The sequence below is a fragment of the Numida meleagris genome, chromosome 2, assembly GCF_002078875.1.
Source record: "Numida meleagris isolate 19003 breed g44 Domestic line chromosome 2, NumMel1.0, whole genome shotgun sequence".
NCBI classification, from domain to species: domain Eukaryota; kingdom Metazoa; phylum Chordata; class Aves; order Galliformes; family Numididae; genus Numida; species Numida meleagris.
In genome coordinates this window covers 11,422,508-11,447,069 of record NC_034410.1, presented here as the reverse complement: position 1 = coordinate 11,447,069, position 24,562 = coordinate 11,422,508, and the positions used below count along the sequence as shown (strand labels likewise).

Genomic DNA, 24,562 nt, shown 5'->3' with positions numbered 1-24,562 from the left:
GTTTCCCTAGATCCTCCTTATGACCCTTCTTGTAGATGGAAGTCACATTGGCAAGTCTCCAACTCTCCCTTCTGGGTCCTATCCAGTTGACCAGGAACGCTGATAGATGATGGAAAGCGGCTTGGCTATCTCCTCCACCAGTTCCCTGAGTACTCTTGGATGGATCTTGTCTGGCCCCATGGACTTGTGGCAGTCCAGGTGGAGTAGTAAGTCTCTGACTGTTTCCTCCTGAATTGTGGGGGGTTTATCCTGCTCCCCATCTGAGACTTCCAGGTCAGAGAGTAGGGTGCTCTGAGCACAACTGGTCTGGCTTTTAAAGACAGACGTAAAAAAGGCATTGAGAACCTCAGCCTTTTCATTGTCCTCAGTGGCCACATTCCCAGCTGCGTCCAGTAAAGAATGGAGATTCTTCTTGGACCTCCTCTTACTGTTAATATATTTGTAAAAGAGTTTCTTGTTCCCTTTTATCCCAGCAGCCAAGCTGATTTCGAGCTGGGCCTTTGCCCTTCTAATTTTCTCCCTGCACATCCTAACAACCTCTTTGTACTTTCTCCGAGTTGCCCGTCCCTTCTTCCACAGGAGGTAGATTCTCTTTTTCTCCTGGAGCCTCAGGAAAAGCTCCCTGTTCATCCACGCCGGTCTCCTTTCCTGCTGGCTCATCTTGCAGCTCAGGGGGACAGCCTGTTCCTGCGCCTTCAGGACTTCCTTCTTGAGGACCGACCAGCCTTCCTGGACCCCTTTACCCTCCAAGACCAAATCCCAAGGGACCCTCCCTACCAGTCTCCTGAACAATTCGAAGTCTGCCCTCTGAAAGTCCAAGGTAGCAGTTTTGCTGTCCTCTCTCCTGTTTCCACCACGAATCGAGAACTCTACCATTTCATGGTCACTGTGTCCAAGACAGCCTCCGACTTCCACATCTCCCACCAGACCTTTCCTGTTTGTAAACAGCAGGTCTAGCAGGGCACCTCCCCTGGTAGGTTCTCTTACCAGCTGCAGAAGGAAGTTATCTTCCCTACACTCTAGAAACGTCCTAGACTGCTGCTTCTGCGCTGTGTTGTATTCCCAGCATATATCAGGGAAGTTGAAGTCCCCCATGAGGATAAGGGCTGGTGATCGCACAACTTCTGCCAGCTGTTCATAGAATGCCTCATCTGTCTCTTCGTCCTGGTTAGGAGGTCTATAACAGACCCCCACCAGGATGTCAGCCTTTCCTTTGATCCTAACCCACAGAGATTCAACATTATCTTCCCCAGTTGCAAGCTCAATAACATCAAAACACTCTCTAACATAGAGAGCCACACTACCACCCCTCCTTCCTTGCCTATCCTTTCTGAAGAGCTTGTAGTCATCCATCACAGCACTCTAGTCATGGGAGTGATCCCACCATGTTTCCATAATGGCAACTAAGTCATAGTTCACCTGGCATATGATGGCTTCCAGTTCCTCCTGTTTGTTGCTCACGCTGTGGGCATTGGTGTAGACACACTTCAGCTGAGCCCCTTGCCTCACCTGTAATCCCAATTTTAATGTAGTTACCACTTCAGACAAATCACATGTTGATGAAGTTATGATTTAATGAAGGCGTTGCTTAATTAGTTGCCCGTTTTATATACTAATGAGAATTAGTTTAAAATAAAAAGTTTTAAATAAAATGAAAATTATATGTCCATCAGATAGTTGAGAAAATAAAGCTACTCGAAGAGAAACTTAACCATGTTAAGAACATTACAGATTGCAGCCTTTAAGATAAACTGATCTTTCTTTACTCTTTTTTTTCAGATTAATTTCACAGTTTAGTGTACTGAATTAAACATCATTCAGTTTAACAGCTGCATTTTGCATGTATGGGAATAAGTATGTTACTGAATTACAGTGACATACAGAGAAACAGGCAGCATAAAAAAAGGAAGAAAAAATAAAAAATTGAAAATTAATATTTTGACACTAGAGCTAGTGCTCTGTTTCTTTTTTATAGAAGTGGTTGCCATTAATACTTGAAAAATCAAGTCATTTCTAGCCTAAATTCAGCCTGGAATACTGTCCCTGCACTTAAGTGATGAGAAGCTCTGAAACAGAGCCCCAGAGCAGCTAGCTTTTTTATTATTATTATTATTATTCTCATTATTTGGTATTGTATTTTCATTTTTTTATTATTTAAACAGCTGTGGAAGCTGAAAGTGACACTCCTATATGGTAGATGTCAGGAGCATAGACTATGATAACTGTACTTGAAAATAATCTGCCCTGGATAATGTGGGGGGGCGAAGATTTCATTTTAACTGTCTGCAGAAAGCCAGCTAGTTAAACTCTATAAAATTACATTATGTTGTCTTTTCTACTGCTGTATTTGTGTTTATACTGAAGTTCTGCTCCTGGTAATGACCTAAGACAAGAACTTGTCCCTCTGGAATAGGTAGGAATTTTGTTTTTTACTCTGTGGAAACACAAATTTATCTAACAGAACTGAAGCTGCGTTTTTTATATTCCAAAATCAGAGAAGTTATTAGTATGTAACTGAAGACCTAGTCAAAATGCCACTGAACACAGCAGAATAACCCACTGATTTCTTTCAAAACTGTGGAAAAGCCTGAAATCAAAAGAAAAAAAAAACATTAGTCATAACACAAGGATTTTTTTTCCATCTACTTTCAATATGCATCAATTATTCACTACAATTTGTCATCTTTCTATGCTTCCAAACTAATAATAAAAAAAAAAAAAAGCAAAAAGAAGAATTAGATTCCACACACTTGATTCAGACAAATGTCTTTTGAAATTATACTTCTTACACTCCTTAGGAATTGATTTGAGGTTTTTGTTATACTTCTGAAAGAATGATAATATATATATGTTAAGACATCTCTTAAAAGAGTAAAAGAAAGTCTCTATGATAAGACAAATCTGTGTCCAAAGAACAATAGGGCCAGAAATAAGAAGGATGGTGTCTCAGCAAATGTAAAAAGCATCAGCATCAGCTGAGTACTTGCTATAAATCAGTTATTTGGAGATCAGCAAATAAGACAGTCAAACAAATAATATTCTACATGGGTTAAAAATAAATCAAGATTTGACCAAAGACTGAAAGGAGTTTTAAAACTGATGAGAAATTAATAGTTTCCAGGATGATAAGTCAGATACATTTTTTCAGTGCAGAAGCTCTTAACTGACCGCCAAATTGCCTATATATTCCTGCTGATCATTCATGCTAATTATTTAGTATGGGTTTGTCATAGCTATGGATGGGAAGAATTCACATATTCTGAAGTGCTTTACCTAGAGAATGGAACTATAGAAGTTAGTCTGAGGACAGGAAAATGCTTGATCAAAGATTTCTTCCCTCCAAACCAGCACAGAGATCAAGAACCGGAACTACATGCCAGTCTCTACAAGGGCTCTAGAAGCCTTTCTGACAGTAAAACAAAGCCTCACTTCATTCACTGTAACATACCCAAAGCTCATAGCCTCATAGAGAAGGATGGATGGGAAACACGGTAGACCTAGACTGAAAATCTCTGGCAGAGTCAGGGATATGTCCTGGGGAGCTGGCTGTGCTGCATCTTCAAATATAGAAGTGGGCATGTGTATCTAGGAGTGACACTTGCTGTATCCTACTACCATGAATACGTACTGATTGCTCACATATCCTAATCTGGCTTTTCTGGAGTTCAAACACTGAAATAGATGACAAAGTGGACAGTAAAGCAATCTTCCACCCAGTGCAACTAGGACTGGTCCTATTTCTTCCTTTTTGGCCCTTACTCCTCTGAAAAACAATGATGGAAACTGAGTTGTTGAAAGCCCTTATAAGAGACAGAAACATGATGTAGCAGGTTACCTTTTTCTTTCTTTTAATGTTGTTCTCTGTTAATAACTATATCACGTAGTATTATCAGTCATAATATTGATATCTTTTTGCAGTCATTGCTAAAAGAATAAAGAAGCTGCTTTACAGAACCTTCATTTCCTGAAAATGTATTTTTAAAAAAAAAGAAGAGAAAACTCCCCACTAAAATATATTACTTAACCAATAAGTTAATAACAAATAGAAATAACCAATAAGTAAATAACAAATAGAAAAAGGCTGCATAACAAATAAGAGTCATTCTTCATTGTTTTTTGACCTAAACTAAAACATAAGTTCTAGTTTTCATGAGTCATCCTAATTAAAGCAGTAACTGAAATTATATTTGTTTTTTCATCATAAATAAGTCATCCATTAAAATAAATCATCTTATTGTCTTGCGGAATTGTACAGGAGCCATGCAGCACACTGGGTTCTTGAAGCACTGTGTTCTGGACAATCAATAAGACAAATTTATGAACACGATTTGTTCAGTGAAGTAATTTAATTGTATGTAATCTGATCAAAATGGATTTAGAAAAACGAAATTGGGATTTGGGAATCGAATAAAGCAGGTGCATAGTAACACAAAAGCAAAACAGTAACATGAACCTACCAAAATGTTGATTCAAGCTTTCATGGAATGGCCTGTCTTCCTGGCTCAGGAAGCTTTTTGTATTAAACTCTGGCAGAATTTACATAGTGTAGCCCGGCTGATACTGACAAAGGAATTTTCACCATTGTGGGAATACTGGCAGTAGCCTACCAGTTGGGTTCCCGCTTTTTATATTTGCAGAACTTGAGTGGGCAGAAAAGTTGTTTATAGTTCAAAGGGTTAATCCTTACTGTCAGTGTAAAAAACTTTCTGGAGTCAAATAAATTACCATGTATGTTCCATTAAAACAAACAAAGAAAGAAATAAGTAAAATAACTCTTGCATATATTTTGCATTCCAAGGTACTGCTTGCTACCCTCTGGAAATATCTTTATTGTTGATTAAAAAGCAATAATAAAACTTGCATCCAGAGTTCAAAGTTCAGTAGACAAGCTCACAGGACACAGTTAACTACAAGAATGAAATGAGGCATATAACTCAGGCTTCCTATTTCCAAAGAAAGTGCTCTACAAAATACATAAAGAAACATCATTTTAGTTTATGTTTAAAGGTTTTGTAGTGAAGCAGTCCACAAATGAAAACAAAATTCATCTTTGCAAAGATTAATTTTAAAAACCTAAGTAAATGGATTTTGTATAGACATAAGAGGAATAATTCCATCTAACTATGAGTAAAGTAAGATATTCTGTGTAAAGAGGTCTTAGTGCATCTTGAGTTGGAAGACAGCCTTCCTAGTGTGAACATCGCACATTGGTTAAATAAATCTCACTCTGCCAATAAACTTTAAATACCCTGCGGAAAGGGAAGTGTATTACTCTGAACATATTATGGTGTTACTTCCATGCTGCAAAGCTGTAAGTTCCCATTTAGGCACACCATGTGACAAAAATAGTATAAGTGACATAAGTTAAAACTTAGCTCTTTTGAGTATGTCCAGAAAAGATGGATCATGATCATTTCCTCAATATGTATATTTATGTGTGCAAAAGAATGGGCATGACGATGCAGTGAAATAATAAATTTGTTAGCCAATTATGAACATAGGGCAGAAAATAACCTGGATGATCAAATCTGGTTCCCTGCTAAAAGGGTAACCAGGTCTTTAAGACCATCCACAATCACATTAAATCTGATGTATCTACACAGTTATGGGCCATCTCTGCACTAACAGCTGGAGTTCTTCACTGTAAATGAGTTTTAAACTCACTGTCATTATTATTATTATCATAAATTGTTCAACATTAGCTGTTAGGCTTATATATATATTTTGTATGAACCTAAGTGAGTCCTTAGTAAAAAATGCAATAGTGAAAAGCACGGTTACCCAGAGTTTCATGTTTGTACTTTTTAGAAAGATTCTGTAATAAATTCTTTTATTAATGATCAATGAAGTATTGATACCAATATCATAACAGCTTTTATTTTGTCATGTGGATTTAGATGTGTAACATTGGAAAATAATGCATTAGTGCTGTAGAACAGAGCTTGGCATTCACTCAGAATGGTAAAGAAATCAGGTTCAAACTCATAGAATGTAGTTAAAAATTTTTATTGTTTCATTTTGAAAAAAATATGCCGAGTACTTGGGTCATACTCTTCTTGAGTTTATTAAATATTAATTTCCACACTTCATTAAATATTCATAACTTTGACATGTGACAACTATATTTTCATGTCAGTCTTGAAAAAGGAAGTCTCTTCCTTGTTTTTGACGTCTCTATTCAATTCTTATCTACATCTGTTTTTAAATAATTTCCAAAGTTGCTAATTATTATAGCATAAAGATTCTTTCTTATTTTATCTTGCCAAAGCAGTGAGAGGTATTCATCAGTCTCATAAAATATTAACAACAGCTCTTCATTTTTCAATGATGGATTTATTGAGAGGCTTAAAGGCTCTGCAAAATAGGAAAATAAATATTTCTGAGGGTGAGGGAAGGAAAGGGAATGGAAGATACAGTTTTTATCCAAAGTATAAGAGATGGGAAGACTGAGCGTTCCAGGCTGGATTTGTATTTGCAAAAGTTCCGTATTGCATAATAATCAGTGCAACCCTTCATCTTTGCTTCAGTTCAGTCGCAGAGGGAATAACAAAGACTGATGATTCCAGGCTAAATTTTCAAGATCACTGTTACAGCTTTTTCATCTGTCTTTAATGGAATTTTCATTAAAAATATTTTTGAACAGCAGATATGTAAATCCCAATAATTGATTTTAAATAAAGTAGCCCACAAATAAGACTGCATTTAAACTGAAATTGTAACAATGTCTATATGGCAAAGATACTTGTAATTGGATAAAGAATTATTGTTAGATAATTTGTTAAAATCCAAGAAATAGTTACTGTAAACATTACTATAGGTATATGAATAATATACCACAGTGATAAATTGATAATGTCTTAGCCTTTCTGAGTAATTACTGGAAAGAAGAGAGCATTAAAAAGCTTCAGTGTTCAGGTCTCAATCAAAGAATCGTAGGATTTAGAAGGGACCTCTGGAGATCATCGAGTTCAACCGCCTACTAAAGCAGTTTTCATGCAGTAGATTGCAAAGGAAAGCGTCCAGGAGGGCTCTGAATGCCTCCAGAGAAGAGGACTCCACAACCAGTATGGGCAGCTTCTTCCAGTGCTCTGTCACTCTCAAAGTAAAGATTTTCCTCATGTTTGTATGGAACTTCCTGTGTTCCAGTTTGTGCCCACTGCCACTTGTCTGTTGTCAGGAACTACTGAAAATAGCTTGGACCCTAACACTTCACCTCCACCCTTTACATATCTACAAGCATTTATAAGCTCCTCTCTCAGTCTTTTCTTCTCCAGGCTGAACAGACTCAGGTCTCTCAGACTTTCCTCATAAAGCAGATGCTCCAGGCCCCTCATCATCTCTGTGGCTTTCCGTTGGACTTTCTCTAGAAGTGCTGTGTCTTTCTTGAACTTGGGAGCCCAGAACACAGTACTCCAGATGTGGCCCCAGTAGTGCAGAGTAGAAGGGGAGGATCACTGCCCTTCACCTCCTGGCCATGCTCTTCTTAATGCACCCCATGATACCTTTGGACTTCTTGGCCACAAGAGCACACTGCCAGTTCATGGCCAACCTCTTGGCCATCACAATATCCAGGTCCTTCTCCACAGAGCTCCTCTCCAGCAGGTCAGCCCCCAATCTGTACTGATGCATTCAGTTATAACTTCCCAAGTGCAGGACTCTACACTTGCCCTTGTTGAATTTCATAAGATTCCTCTCCCTCCAACTCTCCAGCCTGTACAGGACTCGCTGAAAAGCAGCACAACCTTCTGATGTTTTAGCCTCCTCTCTCAGCTTAGTATTTTCAGCAAACTTACTAATGGTGCATTCTATCCTTTCACTCAGGTCATTGATGAGATATTGAACAAGACTGGACCCAGTACAGGTTTCTGGGGAACATCATTAGTTAGATTTAAAGTTAAATATTTTAATTATTGCAGTTTTTTTCTCAGTTGCCAGTATTTTTTAATACATTAAAACTGATTCTTATTGTTTGAAGGACCTAATTGATTCAATCAGAAATGAAAAACAACATTGTGTTATGAAAAGTAGTCAGCTGTTTCAAAGGAGCTACCTATTAAATCATTTTCATTATTTATGGGTAATTTTACTAATGCATCTAAACTAGATTCTCCTGTTTTAAACCAGTTGAGTGATCCTTTTATAGATAATGGGGGAAATTCCAGTGAGTAATTTAAAGACCTCAAGCTTGTGACTCATTCTCATACTATACCGCATCCAAGAGAAAAACTTCCCACCCAAGTTGTATGAATCATCTTGGAACTACTTATACATCTCTGTGGACTATATTGTAAAACTAGATGTCTATCTCATATAGAGTATCACATTTTTAGGTGTCTGAAGTTAGATTAGATGAGAGCTGGTGTCAGATCAGTGTTAGAACACAACCCTAAACCACATAATTATCTGTTCCTTAAAAGTGGTTATTTAAACGCAAGGCATTGTCATCATTCAGTCTAGTTTAATAGAGAATCAGAAGTGTTAGCTGAGATAGGATATTGACATCAGGTTAAGTTTCTAGTTTCATGATGCTGTGAAGACTTTTACTAAATAATATGATTTTCTGCACTTTTTTTTCTATTTCACATTATTTTGTTTTAATAAAATATATCACTATCAAATTAAGAATATGCCAGTTTCTTTCTTTCTTCTGAAAGTCAGAACTTAAGTGCAGTCTGTAACAAGGGTAGTTAAGTTAAATCTTTTGAACTAAATGTACTTCACAAAAAGTTTAAATGAAACTTTCCTGTCACAGCCTGAGAAATCCTACTGAGTAACTTAAATCGTCAACTGTGAGAGGGTTAGTATTAGGGCGCTACTTCTTTTGTGCCACTCTTGAGTTTCTGGAGAAACCACTGACATTTGTTGCCCATGGAGCTTCCCCTTACATTTGATCTCTGAAATCAGTATCTATACCTTGTGTGAAATCTGAAAACTCTGGAATTTGGTGTTGTGAGCAGGACTAATATTAATACGTGATGCCAAGGGATAGTTAATTATTTCACTAGTCTCCTACAGCAAATCCTAGCTGTAGGATTTGATACAAAAAAATGTGGAAATAATCTATTTTTTACTCGTCATGGAAGCATTTTTCTGTGCTGTATCCTTAATAGGTCCGAACTGTTACAATAGCTGTAGTAAAAGTACATTCCACAAAAGTGGAATGCTGAGCCTCCAAAAATGTGGTCTTGACTTTCTGGCAAGTTGTGAAAAAACAGTATGTGTGTTCTGGTGAATTTTCTCATCTAAGAAATAGGATATAAGACTACTACCTTAAAAATAGATAATTATTCTTTAAAGAAAGATTTGGATGATTCTTATTCTATAGCTATTTTTTTCCTGCTCAGTTGCAGTCTAATATTTTACCAAAGATATCCTGAAGTGGTCTGACATTCTTTTAATACACTACATAAAGAAACATGTTTAGGGAAAAGAACAGAATACTTCAATTTTTGGCATGTTTGTACACATGAATATTATTTACCACATTCTAAATGGTCATACTAGCAGCATTTTGCCACTTGAAGAAAGATCCAATGCCACAAAAAACATATTGAGAAAAGAGCAAGCAAATAAAGTGCTATAGAGGCAGATCAGTTAATTGGATTCTAATATGTCAATACAACCCTTGTTCACCTAATATTTTGTTTACTGTTCTCTGGGCTTATATTTTGACAACTTATAATTATGAGCTTTAAAAGATATGTCTGCATTTTGTGGGACAGTTATTCTGTAGAAATCTCATTGCTGAGCATTTTGGAAAATAAGCACCATTACAAAAGTACAGTGATTATTAGCATTCCTCCATCACACAATTTTTGGCTTTACCATGCAGCCATCAAGCAGCATGAAGTCACACCTGCCCCAGTTTCCAGTGGTAGAAGGTAGCTCTCATCAACAGCATCAGAATGAACAAGCACAGGGGGGGTTGAACCATAATGTCCATGTGTAAGAGGAAGAGAGTATTTCTGCAGCAACTCTTTAAGGAAAAATACAGGAGGTATATGAGCTTTGCTAAAAACATTTTGAGATTTCAGGTAATATTATATGTAGTTTGCACTGACCAGTAGCACTGACTCTATGAAAATATTACTCAACTTTCAAAGTAGTCAGTTTAACAGTTCAGAATTTAAACCATCTAGAAAGATTGGCAAAACTGGCAGCTAGTCAAGAATAAGGCAAATCGTAATCTCAGCTCTTCAGGGAATCATGAGCTTCATATAATGGAGGTAGAGTATCCACTTTCAACAGAAACAAAATGGTATGCTTGTATACAGGATATCTGAAACAGCTTCTCACTGCTGCAGATAAATTGCCTTGGGCATAAAGAAGACCTAAACTATAATGTCATGTATGTGGACAAAAAACTTATCACATCCTACTATAGCATTTCAGAATTGTCATTTTGTATTCTTTTTCTTTGTATTTTTTTTTTTATTTAAGTTTAACTTTTTAAAATTTAATGAAGGAATTGGTACTTCAGAAACTTATCTCATGTTTTATGTGTGTCTCTCCAGGACTCCAAGGTGGAACACTCTCAAAGGACCTTCTAAGGTAAGTGTAATTTTGATGTGGCAAAATTAGTAGGGTGTGTACTAATTTTTCTTTGATGTTCTTCATCTAACATAATAGTATCATGCTGAAGAATGTGAATACACTTCAGCACAGAGAAATGCTTTCCTCTGGAGAGATGAGAGATGGCCTTAATTGAATAGTGCTGAACAAACAGAGTGGCATTTTAACCTTTGCTGTACTTCAAATCTCTTCTGTTTTTTTTTTCTTTCAGTCTTTCATAGCATTTTCACTCTTTTCCTACAACACTATCAAAAAGACTGAACCAACTTTATCACATCTGTATCCCTTCCTCTTCTTCATCTTTTTGAAGTAAAGAAGTGGTGTGACCCATTTTCCCAATCTTCAGATCTGTCTCTGCCTCTTGAAGTGAATGAAAATTGAGTGAACTTGTGAAAATGCTGCTAATGCTGTGCCAGTTTCACCCCCATTTTCCTTCCAGCATTCTTGGGTATGTGAAATCTGGCCAAGGAGACTTGTCAATTTTTAAAAATCTATAACCTTTTAACAGTCATTTACTGCTGTATTTTGCATGCTTCCTAATTTCTCATCTGCCTTCCCTGGATGCCTGATTTGGTTACAACTTTCTTTCTTTCCCACATAAAAGTAGACGTAAGCTAGTATTTCATCTGTATCTTTCTCGTCTAAGTCACTAATGTCTTTTATCTGCTCTCAGCATCTCTCAAAATTGTGTTTGTGGTTGATACAAGAAATTTAACTCTATCTTCTCCAAATGAAAATTAATGTGGCTTGAACTACTCACTAGTTTATTATTAACAACTACACATTTATATTAATGTATGTAAGAATAAAAATGGAGGTGAAACTGATGAAACTTTGAATTTTTTCAGTCCATTTAGAGATTAGAGTTTAATTTCCAGTTTTTGAAAGCATTGCTTTTTAAAGAATGATTACATTTTAGAAACATATTTTCTATTTTTTCCTTTATTTTACAAGCATTCTATGCATTCAATTGATGAAAAAGTAATAGAATAAAACATAAAGAAAGGATGAGGAACACATTTTAAAATGTGGAGAGATCTTGATCCACTATCATCTAATGCCTCCATGATATTTTAAAATAGATTTTATTTTAAGATCATTGAATTAATGGTTATACTTATTCAGATCAGAAAACTGATAAAAGCTTCTTTTTTTTTTTGGTAATGAAAATATTTTTTATCAACATGAAATTGAAATAGTCAACAGGGTAGTAAGTTGGCAGGTTCTTAAAATGTAGAAGACAGATATGGTTCCAGCTTTCCTAAGAGAACCTAAAGTATTTTGACCATCAGGTAATTCCAGATTTTTCAACTTTTGCTGTGACCCGAAATTTCTTTCAAAATGTGAAAGCCTTTAAAGTAAAACTCGCAAAAAAAAAACCAAAACAACCCCACCAAAAAGCCACTATTGGATTCCTGAAAGAAAAGTTTTAATTTAATATATGATTATTTCCCAGCTGGAGAGTTTGTCTAAACTATTCCTGGTATTATCTTCTGTGATCAAGATTGGGCATTCACTCCTCATCTTTGCCTGATTTTCACTGTGTTGACAAGACAGTCACAAAATCCCTATTGACTTCCACATCAGAAGTAAGATGATCAGCGTGTAGCAATTAATTCTGTGTTGTAGAAGTCAATGACTATTCTACTACAGATAGTAGTAGGAGTAGGAGTACAGGAATAGAAAAGTGGGAACAAACAGAGAAAGAATCAAAAGAAATCTTCCACTCTGCCTGAGAAAATAGCCAATCTTCTGTACTTTACTTTCTGGGTCACCTAGCTTATATTGAGAAATCCCATCTGTTGTTATTAAAGAGAGTTGTCAGGATAGACTGACTCACTGACTCACCAGTAGCATGACTTCAAATGATTTGGAAAGACTATTACCAAATAAATGGGCATTAAAAAGAAAAAGGATTAGTCTATATAAGCTGGTTAGTATGAGTAGAATAGACGAAGATAGAGGGTCACCTGGACAAATAAGAAACAAAGCCTACAGTGTCTTGGAATGGATTTAAATCCATCTACTTGTAAATGTGCTAGACTAGCTTTTCTTTGCAAAGAGAGTACATGTAGTGTCATTTTGCATTGTCCTGTGAAGATACTTGGAAGTGGTCCAAGGTCAACCATTCAGTTCACAGATTTGTCTCATCAAAAGTCTCTTTAGCTTCAAAACCTAATATACCAGAAGACAATGTGTACCCCTGATAAACACATCACAAAAAGAACATTTATTAAACTAGTATTTCACTGTTTAATCTGATAGAATATAAATATATTAATATAAATATAATATAAATATATCTGATATATCTGATATATCTGAATATAAATATATCTGATAGAATATAATCTGATAGAATATAAAGGACGTGACTGTCCTGTCACTTACACTACTTCCATCACAAAAATATAACATGAAAATTCAAGCAGGGTTTAGTAGCAAATCTTGATGTTACTTATGTGCCTCACTGGAAGTCATCTCACTTTCATTTTCTACTTTCGGCATACCTTGTGCTACTCTGTTCGCTGGCCTTTTTTTCTTGCTGGAGGAAAGAAATAAGGAGCAAAACAGTATTTTGTGTACTCATAAGTGACTACTCAACTGATAGTCTTCTATAGTCTTCTATCTCACAGGACTCCAAAGCTCCTCGGAAAAAATATGTCCTCTCTCCCAGCATGTTTTGCAAAAAATGTATTAATTGTTTATCTCCTGTCAATCTGTGATTTTCCCTGAATTTTTGCCTGTTTCTCTTTTTACTTTTGAACACACTCACAGGTCTCAGTGGGGTAGAAATGGTTCTCTGCAGCACCCTTATTTTAGATATTTGTTCCACATTTCTTTGTTGTAGTTTTATTTTGCTTGTGATCGATGTACTATATTGATTCTTAGCACTGAGACACTTTCTTCTTCTGAGGAATCTCTTATGGGTATACCAAGACAGCAGGAGCTGAAACCACTCAATTCTAGCTTGAATACATGCAGAAGAGTATCTGCATTAGCACAATATTTGCCTGGGCTGATTAGACTTCATAGTGAAAATCGCAGAATCACAGAATCATAGAATCCTAGAATGGCTTGGGCTGGAAGGGACCTTAAAGATCACCTAGTTCCAACCCCCTGCTGTGGGTAAGACTTCCACCCACCAGCTAAGGCTGCCCAGGGCCCCATCCAGCCTGTCCTTGAACACCTGCAGGGATGGGGTATCCACAGCTTTTCCGGGCAGCCTGCGCCGGTGCCTCACCACCCTCTTCTAACATCTAACCTAAACCTCCCCTCTTTTAGTTTAAAGCCATGTCCCTTGTCTTATCACTATCAGATCATGTAAAGAGTTGACCCCCTCCAGTTTATAAGCTTTCCTCAGGTACTGGAAGGTTGCAATGAGGTCTCCCTGGAGCCTTATCTTCTCCAAGCTAAACAAGACTCGTTCCCTTAAGCTTCTTCATAGAGACATGCTCCAGCCTTCTGTGACCTTTGTGGTCTATTTGATCTTTGTGGCCTCCTCTGGACCTGCTCTAACATCTCCATGTCTTTCTTGTGCTGGGAGCACCAGACCTGGATGCAGTACCCAGGCCGGGCCTCGTGATGCAGAGAAGAGGGCTACAGTCACCTCCATCTCCCTGCTGGCCATCTTTCTAGTGATGCAGCCCAGGATGCGGCTGGCCTTCCAGACACATGATGCAAAGCATATGTTATTTAGAATACAGAACTTTATTCTAAGCAGAGCAGCTGAGGTAATTAGGAAATTTCATTAGTGTGACTACTAGCCAGCTTTTTCTTTGTACAAGTCCTTAATGTTCGTCCATTTGGGTATTCAAATATTATTAGAGAAGTTGTTATTGGTCACGCTCCTCACACCCAGTACTTCTGTCTTCACAATTTCCTCCATTCTTTTGATTTTTTCAAAGAAATTTCTGGGCTCCATGGACTATCTAAGTTAAGATGTTTGACTCTTTCAGCCTGCTGGGTTCATGTCCACTCAGATAGTAGTTATCTTGCAGCAGCTGCCTAGATCTGCACTGTGATCTGTCCAGGACAGGAGACATGATTAATGAGCACCTGGTGAATAACGGACACTAGGGAAAAAAAAAGAGACTGAAACCAGCTCATAATCAACAGGAAGGGCCAAGGGCATACCTGTCCTGTTAGCAGTGGTCAAATAATAACTCTGTCTAGACTATGTATTACAGTTTCCTTGAATTTGTAACTGGTGAGTGACATAGCACTGAAGCCAATGGCTCTCCTTTAGAATTTGAAATATTTTCTTCTAAACTGTCTCAATAAAACAGCTTTAAAAATAAATACTATCAATCAGATCTGAAAAGGACCATGTAAAGACCTGTTGCTAATTATGTGGTGGTCAATACTTTAATATTTATTATTTAAAAAACATTTTCCATTAACCAGATATTTTAAGATATTAGTAAATCACTAACGAGCAGTAACATTATCTTTGCAAAGAAAAGCCAAACTGTGTTTCATCGTCTTTTGTCTTGAACACTGATTCATTAGTGATGCACTGTTTCCAATAAAAAGTACATTGAAAGACATTTGCTCTGAAATTAGAACATACGATGCTAGTAAAATGCTGCAAAGGAAACAATGTACAGTAGGTCAAACTGCTGGTCATTGAGCGTTCCAGAGAGGAATTGCATCCAGAAAAAATCACTCCTCTTGAAGAGATGTACTTTTACCTCCTGCAGCAAGAACCTTTTCTTATTTGTAAGAAATATGGGCACATCAGTCTCCCTGGTGAAAATGAAATAGTCTGTTGTTGAAATCATTATTTTGCTAAATGTACATTAAAAAGTGTGCTTTGTGGCATGGATATGATGATTGGATGGGCTCTGAAATTTATTGTCTTTGAGCACACTTTCATGTAAGTCAGTAGCTAATAGGCTTATAAAAAAAGCCACATTAAATAGTGTTGCTTGGAAGACATGATTGCATATCAACAAGATTCAGCACATTTTATGTACAGATAATTTAATTTAAATTCTTGATATACTACACTAAGCATTGCCCAGGCAACTTTTATTTTTTTCTGTGTGTGCTTGTCCTGTCTCCTGAATAAAGCACGTGTCCTGTAGAAAAAAGATCTACAGTGCCTTTTGATGAAGCACATTTCTTACAAGAACAAGTAGACCGGTCCTGACTATACTCTTTCCTACCTAACATACATAAAGGACAGTAACAGTGATAACCACTGTTCCATGGAGCAGCCAGACACTTTTGGAAGTTAGCTCAACCAGGAAGGCCCTGCAGAAAGCAGACATTATTTAGCAGGCAGAATTTTCTTTTAAGCAGACTGGTTTAGGTAATTAGGAATTTTGATTAATGTGACTACTTGCCAACTTTTTCTTTGTACAAAACAAATGACTTATAAAGTAAGCTTTTGTCCACTAGGATAGTTATTGGGAGAAGGAGAAAATAGGCTCAGATAGATCAACATCCTGGGAAACTGCATTCTTGTTGAGAACATAACAGATTATTTGGCACAAAACATCATAAACTCTTGCCACATGAGAGGTTCAAGGATGGATTACCTGTCCATCCTTTCTTAGGAATGCAGCTTTAATAATAATCTGGGAAAGCAGAGAGAAATGCAAAGAGAAGCTGGCAGGGTTACTACATAACATTACACATCTTCTGTTCTGCTTGTGCATTAGCACCAGCTCTCAGAGAAGGAGTTTGTTTGATCTGCCAGCTGGAAGTAAAATGAAATGGATGCCAGCAAGGGTTCATCGAGAAGTCAAAAACTGGGAGAGGTAAGAAGAGGCTTAAACAAAAACAAAAGGAGAAAAAAATTTAAATGAGAGAACTTGATAGCTCCGTATCTGAGCTTTGGAATGTACAAGTCTGCAGTATCTTCCGTCAGCAGTGAGATCTAAAATGCTTCACAAAACAGTGCACTGAATCACAGCCATTGCCCAGAAAATTTCTAATGCTGGAAACAGGACACCAGTCATGAAGTTATTGGCTAATTTTTTTGTGAAGGCAGAATGAAGTTATTCACACTGGAATTCAGCCAAACCAGCTACAATTGTATCCATGCTCCTCTGTAATAAACACCTGCAATATTGCATCCACTCAGAATTTCAGCATTCGTTTTCACACGAAAGACAATTCTTACAATAATTTTTACCCAAATATACAGAACCACTACACAATTCCATCTAACAGGGACAAGGACTATTGACCTGGTGTGGTGTAAGCACTATTTTCTGTATACAGTGTGTTTTCCTAGGTGGAATTCCAAGCACTGTTCATGTCCAACATTTCTTAAACAGTTAGAACTAATGAAACAATGTGTAGGGTAGTTAATTTACCAAGGAGTAAATAGGCATATCATTTGTACACATTTATTTGGAAGATGCATGCCTTAGAAAGTATGTCACTATGTTGTGAGAAATATGAGGAACTAACCTATGTGATATTTTGGGGGTATTACATCTTGCATTTGAAAAATATTTAAAAAAAAATAGTGCCTGAGAACTTTAATGTATGTGATTTGGCTTGAAATCAATGAATTCAGAGAAGATGTGCTGAGGATGTGGGCTGAAACTGACGGTCTCCTCCAGTCACTGGCACATGGTCTACTTATTTTAATGAGGTAATAATTTCATCACTGGATCTCACAATAAATCTACTAATAGGTGTCACAATTTTCCATTTTGTGAAAATGCAATTACTATATTGTTTATCATCCCATGCTTACAGCTAAATTTTTACAATATCATCTTAAGAACCTGAATGATCTTGCTGTTATATTGTTTAAATAGAATACTTGAGGTATAAAAGTGAAAGAAGAGGTACAATAAATCAATAAATCCTTTATTTTAAGTGCTATCCCTCCTTTTCATATATTCTGTTATTGGATCGTATTTCATTATTATTATTATTGCTACTATTATAACTAAACATACAACGACTATTTTATTGAATGTTCTTATTAAGGTTTCTTGATTTCAGTGATACTCAACTGCCTCTGAATATTCATTTTATATTATTCTTAAAATGATTATTAAATATTAAAAGGACTCAAAAAAGTTCTTTTCAAGAAAAATAAAGGCATACTGTGTTCTGGAAAAAGATACTGTCTTTCATGTAGACTTGAAGCTGAATTAACACATGCAGTCAACTTTATTGTTAAGTAATGCTGGAATATATCTTACATAATAATGCATACAGGTTTAAAAATATGTTTGATAGAAATACTAAGGACAACTCCTAATCTCAATTTACATATTCGGTGTTCACTGCACTGAAAAGGCAATGAGTTGAAACATATTTCACTATAATCCTTTTCCTCTGCATTCTTTTGTACGCCAGTTGAAATCCAGGACAAAATTTCATTGACTTCACCATGAGTGATCCTATGGACTTCAGATGAGGCTTTTCAGTACCAAAGAATGCAAAGTTGCGTAGTAATTCTTGGTATTTGAATGTACATTTCTGCAGCTTGATTTAATTTCTGAAATTTAGAACGCATCAGTTAATGTTAGTGTAGTAATTCATAAAACAGTTATTTTACCAAAATTAAGGAGAAATATTAAATCTAAAGCATAGGGACTATTCATGAAATTGAAATAAACAATGACATAGACTGTAGTTTATTTTAGATTATTCATGTTATGGAAGTTACATGTGCTTTTGAACACACTGTAAGCTAAAGTTTTAATCAAGATTTAACTTGTCTTTTACACTTAGATATTTGAATATTGTGTCAGAGAACAATGAAATAATATTTTTAAAAAAACATCTCTGTACAACAAAACAATGCTATCAGATACACTTCACTGAGATTTCTCTTCAAGTGAAAAAGTACATTAAAAAGTTAGTTAAAATTTAACAGAAATTAACAGGAAAAAAACTGCACTTATAAAAATATTCCTTAGGGGTTGAGAATTATTTTTCTAATAAAATTCAAGATTAAATGTTGATTTAAAGGAAAAATTAAAATTTTCTGCATTAGCACTGTAACGTTTTGGGGATTTGCCATTAATACAGAAGGTATGACAACTGAAAATATATGACAATGTACCAATTAATAGGTCCTACACATCTAGTATGATGAAAATAATTAGAAAATTACTATGAGAGAAAAAGTCAAAACCACAAAAATCATACAACTGTGGCACTCAAAACCCAACAAAAAACACATATAGAAACAGAAGAAATAGAATGTAGTTTTAATATTTAAATAGCTTTTAAAAATGAAATTAAGAAACAAAAATTATGGTAAAAATTTAAACCCATAACATCTGTAAAAATATTCAGAATAAAATATTATTTCAGATAACTTGTACTGATTTACTTGATGAAAACTGCTATTGATATGCTTTTTCATTTACCTTTCCTGCTCTTTTCTGACTCTTAAAAAGGTCCCACTTCAAACTAATAGTCCCTTAGTGCGATGGTATCCTAATATCACTGCAAAAATATATTCGTATTTCTCAGCTGTCTTTAAAGAAATAAAATATCACGAACAGTGATGAATGTACATATGCATTCTTACTATGAAATCTGGCATCAAATTTCAAGTGATAAGCTAATGCTGAATGAGCCAACAGTATACTGAAACATGGGTTATCTCTGTACAGAAGAAAAATATCATCTTTTGATCTGTTCATATAGTGTTTCACTGAATTTGTTAAGAACATAAGACTTCTTCCAGCTAAGTGAATTTCAGTTACAAAAAGTTTGAGATAAATCAGAGATAGACGAGATCTCTAAAACAAAAATAAACATTAGTTTTAGATTGTGTTGTCAAAAGAAAAGATCTAAAGCATTGTGGAAAATAATAGAAAAGAATCAGAATTACTGATTTATAAATCACAACCACAGGACTCATTTCATTGGTTCATAATCGCATTTCTCCTTGAATAATCAACAGAAGCCACAGTGAATATGTTGTAATGATGTTAACCACTTGTGCAATAATTTTAAATGGCATAATAAATTCAGTTTTTATTAAAATGAGTGGAAGTTTTCAATAAAAGTATATTTAATAAATAATTTTATTTGTTCTTATTTTTAAATTCCGTTGAATTCATTGGTAAATCAGTTAGAATCAGCACCACTTGGAACAAATATCCTGACAAATTTTCATTATTCTGATATACTTCTCTCAATTAGGCAAATTATTTTGCATTTGAAGGCTCAGATTCAACTACATCTCTGTCTAAAATAATGCAGACTAATGTCTCCTTCACAGCAACAGAACTCATCCTTCCTGTGGGAGCTGTTAAACCCTGTAAAAAATATCTAAATTTTAATTAAACCAGAGATTAAATAACTCAATAGAATGCTTGCAGTGTTCTCTGGAGAAGGGGAACATGACTGTAAGCATCACTTTACTGCTGTAGCCGGGAGACTTGAACTTTATGATCTTTCTTTTCAAGTGAGTATTTGAATTACCAGATCACCATTTGGTTTTTGATGAGGGTCGTTCTCTTCTTTCTCATGGAGTTTTTGGACTTCAAATAATGTTTCCACAGTTTGTTGGCTTATGTAAATACTTTTGCTTTAGAAACAGAAGCCTGGAAGGATGTGTGTCGACTGAACATTTAGTTGCTCACGCAGAAGGAACCTGTCACATGAAAATAAGAGCACTACTTTATGAAGTACTTGATTATCCCTTCTCTTAATAATTTGCTAAGAGTTCTCTTAATAATTTGCTAAGAGTTAATAATAATATTAATATTTTAATATAATAATAATTCTCTAAGAGTTATATAAGCAAATGCATCTGTCAGGAGAAAGAACTGAACAATAAACTTCCCCTAAGCAAACTCCTTACCTAGTTACCTTTTTCATAGAAGAAATTCTGCTTTCTTTTGTTGGTATTTATCTGAAGAAACAGTTTTGTTTTCTTTGTGCCTTTCTTCACATCTTCTGAAATGAAATTCTTCAGTAGATGTTTAAGAAGACATTTATTTTCTACTTCTTACAGCTTCATCTTTCTAATAAAGTCCTGATAGAATTTCATCCTCAACTCATGACATACACACAGAGGCTTATGAGAAAACATAAAAATAAATCTTTCCATATAGTTACATATTTATTACTATGTTATAAGCAAATATGCATACATGCAAATTCATTCACTTATACTATTCACTGCAATCAATTTATACAACAGAAACAACAGTGTGAATATGATTAATTATAATAGATGTGATGCAGTGATTTAATATATGTACGTCTCAGGAAGACACAAGCATGTAATAGAGAAGGCAAAAAGTAAATATTTCTGTCCCTTCTACTAAGTGGCTATTGTTTGGCAATTTTCATTAAAACTCAACTATTTTCATAATCATTATTTCCAGTATTTTAACTCATGCAGAAAAGGGCCTTCTCCTGTGTTTTTGTTTAAAAGCATGTTAAGTAAGCCTTGTGGTCTTGCAGAGTTTCCTCTGCCTCCTTTTTGTCTCCTGATGGTTACAACCTGGAGCTCTGGAAGGGAAAAGAGACAGCATCTGCCCAAGGGTGTGAGGTTACAAGAAATCTTAATATTCTACAAGACAAAATACAGAAAATATATTTGCCAGACATTCACAGGTTCCATCCAACCAATATTATCCATTCTTTTTTAACTTTTTTTTTCATTGGTCACATGCTGTGTCACAACACTGAAAAATAAGTTCAGTGTATGAGTAACAGAGAGTTCTTCTACATGCAAGTGTCGCAGTAACAAAAAATTGTAAGAGGATATGCCACAAACAGATGCTCTTTTTATTTTGGGAAGCATATAGATGCTGAGAGCTGAAGCAATTCCAGATTTCATTTCTACTAGAAGTTCCTTCTGAAAGCCAGAAAGAAAAAATAAAAAGAAATCCAATCCAGTTTTCAACAAGAACTAGAGATTCCAACTGTTCTGGCTTTATGCCAGGTTATTATGTGAATGATATCCTATGAAAACTTGTTATGTGTTGGGTGCTCCAAGAGGAATTTGTCAGCTATAAATCACCTCTCATTCCACAGAAGCAACTATATTGATACAAATGATGGGGAATCATTCAGTAGACCTAAAGAGAACTGGTAGAAATGAATTATTGATTTAATGCAAATGACTACTCACCCACAAGCCAAAACATCACTTTTTTCTCAGTGCTTCCAACTAATATCACATAGATTTACAGCTACGGAATAATGTTATTTCTTAACCATAATGATCTCAGTGTTGGGTTTCCTCAGATAGCATAAGCTAGTAAACTGCAGAAGAACTTAAACAAAACAGCTGTTTAAACACAAGACTGATGGAGCTGATCACATAATGCTTTCTGCCTTGATAATAATTAGGGCAAAGCAACCAGGCTTGCAGTTAGACTCATTTACACTAAAAATAAGGCTCCTGTTGACACCAGTCTTCATGCTTCATATTTATATAATGAAGGATATGAGACTGAATCCTTCAGAAAGCAACTATCCAGTCCACAAAAGATATATAAATAAACTGAGATCACACTCTAAATATGTCATATTTTATTTCCAATTGAGAAGGCACTCTTTCAAGGTACTCCAGAAAGAGTCTTAACCTAAATATCTTTTTTAGAATCAAAGAAACATTAAGGTTGGAAAAGATCTCCGAGATCATCTAGTCCAGTCGTCAACACATCACCACCATGCCCACTAAACCATGTCCGTCAGTGCCACATCTATATGTTTCTTGAAAACCTCCAGGGCCAGTGACTCCATCACTTCCCTGGGCAGCCTGTTCCAATGCCTCACCAGTCTTTCAGAGAGGAAATTTTTCCTGATATCCAACCTGAACATCCCCTGGTGCAACCTCATTGCCTCACATCCTATCACTAATTACCTGGGATAAGAGACTAATCTCCACCTTGCTACAGCCTCCATTCAGGTACTTATAAAGAGAGATAAGGTATACCTGAGCCTCCTCTTTTCAAGATAAAACAATCCCAGTTCCATCAGCCACTTCTCATAAGATTTGTGTTCCAGATCCTTCACCAGTTGCCCTTAGTTGCCCTTCTCTGGACCCCCTCCAGTGTCTCAATATCTTCCTTGGAGTGACATACAGACACTTCTATCTGGTCATTTTATGCTGTGAAATGAATTGTACCTACAATGTTAAAAAAATAATTTATCACTTTTTATTTGTGCAGCTTATTAAAAGATATTGTTTAAGAGATTCAAGCTATTGATGGCCTTATTTTTAAGACACTTGATAGAGAATTAGGATGCAGCAAATTTGGTCTCCTTCAAAATATAACCTTTGCAACAGACCTCAAAGTGCCTTGTCATTCTCATAAAGCATCAAGGTTGGCTTGGACTCCCTTGCTATGAAACACTGCAGCATTTGCACTGGAGCAGCCTCCCAGGGCAGAGCGAGGGCAGGTCTCTCTACTGCGCTGCTAGCCCCCAGAACAGGGGCTGATTCTTGGCTGTGTTGGGGAGGTTCAGCAGGGGAGCATCTTCCACACTCATATTTTCCCTTCTGTTATCTCCTGCTGGCAAGCATGACAAAACATGTACAGAAGTACTGTTCTGCTACGTACAAAATGATAGAAGTGTAAAGAACAGTGAAGCTCAGGGGGAAACAGATCCAGATGTGCAAAATCTCTTCTTCCTTATAGGAAGAAAAAGTTGTAATCTTTGCAATTTATTCAGAGCAAAGGATATTTGACTGTTCAGTACCAATAAAATTGTACATGGAATATACATGAGAGCACTGTTATATCTGTATTCAAATGATGATTAATCTCCCCAGCATCTCACAGTCCTTTGCAGTTCTGTGTTGTGCTGCTTCCATAGCAACCAGCAGTGCTCAGGATGGGGCCAAAGTGCTGCAGAGGTGCTTAGTGCATAGCAAGCTGCAGATAAAGTGCTGGAAGCAGACTTCCTCATTTCCAGCCTGTGGCAGAGTGGAAGAATATAAATCTTGCCATAATAATCACAGTACTATTTAGTTTCTTGTAAATCACTAAACAGATAGGGGCTGGCTTGGTGAGGATAGGACTCAAAACAGCTATTGAGGGGTATTTGTTGCTGCTGTGAGCATGAGAGTGAGTACTGGATTTGTATTTTGGAAAACTGTGACCTTTCCCAGAGGGTTACATAAATATTTGAAGCTACAGTGATCTCAAATATGCACTGATGTATATTCATATCAGAAATTACTGTAGAAATCATGCTTATGCTGCACTCAGTAAAGCACATGTTTACAGTTCATTTCTTTTTCATATTGAAAATGTATAAGCATATAAGTTTCACCTTGGAAAAGACTCACAATGGAAAAAATGGCATAGTTTACTTATATTATTGTTTTTTAAAGTAATAGTTCTGTACATCTTTCAAATTTATGGGAGCATATTACTCTGAAAAAGCCAAACTGTGAGAAAAAGAAAATAGGAAGAAGATGAGATTTCACAAATCTTTTCTTTCTCTTGATTCTCAGACTCTTTCCCCCATATTTCAAATTTTACAAAGAATTTGATATTCAAAACCTCTGTCTTCTCTTAATTCTCTAAGTTCTTAAAAGTACTATTTCTCCTCAAAGCCTTAAAGCATTACCTGTGTAACATACACTTATCTTCTTACTTATTTGAGCAAAGGCATAGTTTTGAGAGAGGACACCTTTTGTGTCAAGCCAACTTAATACAGTCCTCATCTTCTCCTCTTATTGATCCTGGAACTTTATCTCAGAGGTTTTAGAGATCCTTTCTAAAGCATCCTCTCCTCCCCAAACTTTTGTCATGGCACAGCTGAAAACGCAGTAAATTGTTAGGAGGAGGCAGAAAACTACTGATGAGAGCTGGTTTGAAAAGGAAACCAGAGCATCTTAATTTCTGATATTACGATATTACAGCCACAGAAATTAGCAAACACTGAGCGTCTCCAAAAAAACATAAACTTAGATATTTATGCTGTAATTTTGGAAGATAATATAAGGTTCAAAGGAGTTATAGTTTATCCTTATTTCTTAGCTAAGTGTAGCACCTTATTAAATGTGTCTATAAATGCTGAA

General features: G+C 35.9%; 1 long non-coding RNA gene across 1 annotated transcript; it reads right to left on the bottom strand.

The window, feature by feature from the left end:
• LOC110394559 lies at nucleotides 12,032-22,245 on the bottom strand. Its single transcript, XR_002435714.1, has 3 exons — nucleotides 20,375-22,245; nucleotides 19,993-20,164; nucleotides 12,032-18,046 (listed from the first exon to the last, which is right to left on the bottom strand). It is a non-coding gene; the product is annotated as an uncharacterized LOC110394559 (long non-coding RNA).